Here is a 4,198-nt window from a genome sequence, read left to right as displayed (position 1 = left end):
CTACACGAACACAATATGGAGACATGTTTGGAGTGAGTTTACTATGAAATTATAATAATAATGATGAAATAGAAGAAAAAATAATAACAATAAATACAAACCAAGCAACATGTAAGAAAATACATCACACTCTAGCCCCCACGCCACGCGCGCGCACACACACACACACACACACACACACACACACACACACACACACACACACACACACACACACACACACACACACACACACACACACACACACACAATTCGAATCCAGCCCAAGGCTGAAATTTCAATATCGCTGCTCTGCGAGTCGTTACCCCAACTCTCATGGATGGGGAGTTGGGTGTGTGCCTGCATGTAAGGTCACAGTATTACCCATAAGTCATATATGAGCTCTGAGTTCTCTTCCGGGAGGGAAATAGATGTCGATCACGAGTCCAACACGTGATCCAAAAGGCCATGATGAATCACACACACACACACACACACACACACGCTCATACGAGCTCTGAGCTCTCATCCGGGAGGTTAATAACTGTCGATCACGAGTCCAACATGTGATCCAAGACCACGGTGAATCACACACACACATCTTACCGGGAACCCGAACAGAAGTAACAGCACCATATGGAGCGCGTGCGTTCCACCTCCAACTGTATAATCCCCCTAATGGACGAAACTAAAGGCTTACATGAAAGGTTGGCGGGAGGAATTAGCTCTAAAAATAAAGATTAATTTATACTAATGACTTGGGAGTTCGGTGGCACCTTTCAGGGTGGCACGTAGAGAGTGCCACACAAACGCTTCAAGAGATGGCACCGTGATAAATCAAAGGGGGGGACTTCTGAGGTCGGGCCCACCTTGTAGATTCGTGATTTATGGACGATGGGTCACTGAAAATGTGCGTTTACAGTCACGCCAAGTCTCTTAATCGTGACTTTTTTTTCTAAAAGTTTTTGATCTGTATGTAAAATAGCAATATTTATGATTATAATAGTAAGAATATATATAATGGAAACAATAATAATAATAATAATAATAATAATAATAATAATAATAATAATAACAATAATTCCCTCACGTAGTGAGATGTCCGATTGGGTTACTTGGATTTCGCGCGAAACGCACGCGCACGAGCATTGTGACGGGAGCGCAATGCGGGTTGAAATTTGGTGTCTTACTTTTCTTCTTCTATATTCTTCGTTGGAGCAAAAAATCGGAGTGCATTCGGAGCGCACTCGGAACATTAACGATCACACACAAACTATGTCCACGGCCGTGAGGGTCCTGCATTTGATGATGATGATGATGATGATGATGATGATGATGATGATGATGATGATGATGATGATGATGATGATGATGATGATGATGATGATGATGATGAAAATAATGGAAATAATAATGATAATAATAGTATTATTAATAAAAATATTATCGTGATAATAAACATAATACTTGTAATAATAATAATACATTAATCTTAATAACAATAATAATTTAATAATAATAATAATAATAATAATAATAATAACAACAATAATAATAACAATAATAATAATAATAATAATAATAATAATAATAACAACAATAATAGTAGTAACAATAATATCTTCAATAGAAAAAAAATAAAACCTTGTGAAAAATGTATCTTATTGGTACAAAGAAGAAAAAAAAAACATATAATCTCAAGACACAATGCAAATATTATATTTATCTTAACTGTCGCAAAACAGTTTATTTCAGTCCAAAGATACACACACACACACACACACACACACACACACACACACAATTGGCTTAAATACGAATTAGAACAATTTCTAATTTCGCTCTAAGTATTCAGCTTAGGAAAAGAAAATGTTCAACACATTCTATTTAGCACATAATTGCAAAAATGAGATCGTGTTTTTATTTTCTTGAAGTAAATAAGATTTATTCGACTTAAACACACAATATGGTTTAAATGTATTCCCATCAACGCTTCTAAAAGCAAAGGTCATATTCTTGTATTTCTTTTGCGTGTACGCATGTACGTATGCACATATATGATACACATACGCACATGCATAAAAACGTACCTCATGATGCAAACACACATGTACATAACATTTCTCCATGTGCACCAACGTGTGTGTGCGCATTTTGCGTGACCAGCGGTCAAGTTAGGTCACTTCCCCCTGTGACATGACCGATGACGTAGCATATGTTTCTGACCTCTCTCCGTGTGGTCATGACCTCAGTCTACACATCGTCCCTAATTCTTACTCCCCTTCCTCTTCCTCTTCTTCCTCCTCCTCCTCCGCCTCCTCCCTCCCTCCAGCTTTCTCCACCACAACCTCACCACACTCCCTCGATAGCGCGGTGGTAGCTATCGCGGCCGCCATTACGGCGGTCCGGGTTCGAATCCCGCCCAGGGCTAAAATAATTTTAGTATTGCTGCGTTGCGAGTCATTACTCCAACTCTCGTGGGCGGGGAGTTGGGTGTGCGTGTAAGGTCACAGCATTACCCATAGATCGGTCATATATGAGCTCTGAGCTCTCTTCCGGAAGGGAAATGGCTGTCGATCACGAGTCCAACACGTGATCCAAGACCATGGTGAATCACATAACGAAGTCAGGGTGATCACGTGTTATGTGATATAATTAGACACAGTTCTGTGATAACAAATAATTACGTAATAATTACATCACACTAATTTACTCTTTCATGACCTAACTCGACCTGAATGTTCGCCAACATGTAGACGATTTTATTCAGCTCAAAGAGACTAACCCACTCCGTTTGAAGGCTAATGGAGTTATCAAATTCATATTTCCCAATTTTTTTTCAATTTTTTCGGTCCGCTATGTGACTGATAAAAGTGCCTTCACACACACACGTACACACACACACACACACACACACACACACACACACACACACACACACACACACACACACACACATCCACTTGGTGGATGTCTGGAACAAATTGGACGAAACAATAGTTTGTGGAAACACCATACAAGAATTTAAGAACAAACTGGATGCTGAAAGATACAAAGACGGGTCACTACGAGCATAGCTCCCCTTCCCGTATAATACAACTAGGTAAATACATATACGAACAAATGCATACACATACACACACACTAACAAACCCATATACATACGCACACATATATACACACACACAACTAGGTAAACACACACACACACACACACACACACACACACACACACACACACACACACACACACACACACACACACACACACACACACACACACACACACACACACACACACACACACACACACACACACACACACACACACGCACACACGCACACACACACGCACACACACACTTCAACACAAATTCACACCCAACCAACCATTCACTCACTCTCCAAATAAAAATGAAAACAAAAATATATAAAATAAAATAGAAAATCCTGGAGGTTTCCGTGACGTTGCTCACACCCACGCCCACACCCACGCCCACGTCCAAAGTTACATCGCACGCCCGTTGGCACCACTAAAAGCCCAATCACTAAGTTTAATGGCCTTTAATCAATGCCAATCCACTTCGTTGGTGCCTCCTGGGAGGGAACGGGACGGCCTTTAAGTAAATAGAGACATTCGCTGTTCGTCTTGCCCAAGGGAACGTGGAGAGAGGAATCAATGGTGTGTTGGGTTGGGTTGGGTTGTGTTGGGTTTAATTGGGTTGGGTTAGGTTGGGTTAGGCTACGTTAGATTAAGTTAGGTTAAGTTGGGTTGGGTTGGATTGGGTTGGGCTGGATTGGGTTGGGTTGGGCTGATCTGGGTTGGGTTGGGTTAGGTTGGGTTAGTTTAGGTTAGGTTAGGCTATGTTTGATTAGGTTAGGTTAGGTTGGGTTGGGTTGGGTTAGGTTAGGTTAGGCTATGTTTGGTTAGGTTAGGTTAGGTTAGGTTGGGTTGGGTTGGGTTGGGCTGGATTGGGTTGGGTTGGGCTGATCTGGGTTGGGTTGGGTTGGGTTAGGTTAGGTTAGGCTACGTTAGATTAGGTTGGGTTAGCTTGGGTGAGAAATTAAACATGGATTAAATTTGTTAGATTAGGTTAGATAAAACCTGGCTTTGCTAAGTCGCACTGGGTTGGGTCAGGAGAGATGACAAGGGTTAAGATGGGATAGATCGGGTTGGAAAGGAGTCTGGTTCAACTGTGTTGGGTTCTTGGGATTTGGA

The sequence above is a fragment of the Oratosquilla oratoria genome, chromosome 38 (genome assembly GCF_046742065.1).
Source record: "Oratosquilla oratoria isolate Oo_2021 chromosome 38, ASM4674206v1, whole genome shotgun sequence".
Classification (NCBI taxonomy): Eukaryota; Metazoa; Arthropoda; class Malacostraca; order Stomatopoda; family Squillidae; genus Oratosquilla; species Oratosquilla oratoria.
This window is presented reverse-complemented; position numbering follows the sequence as displayed.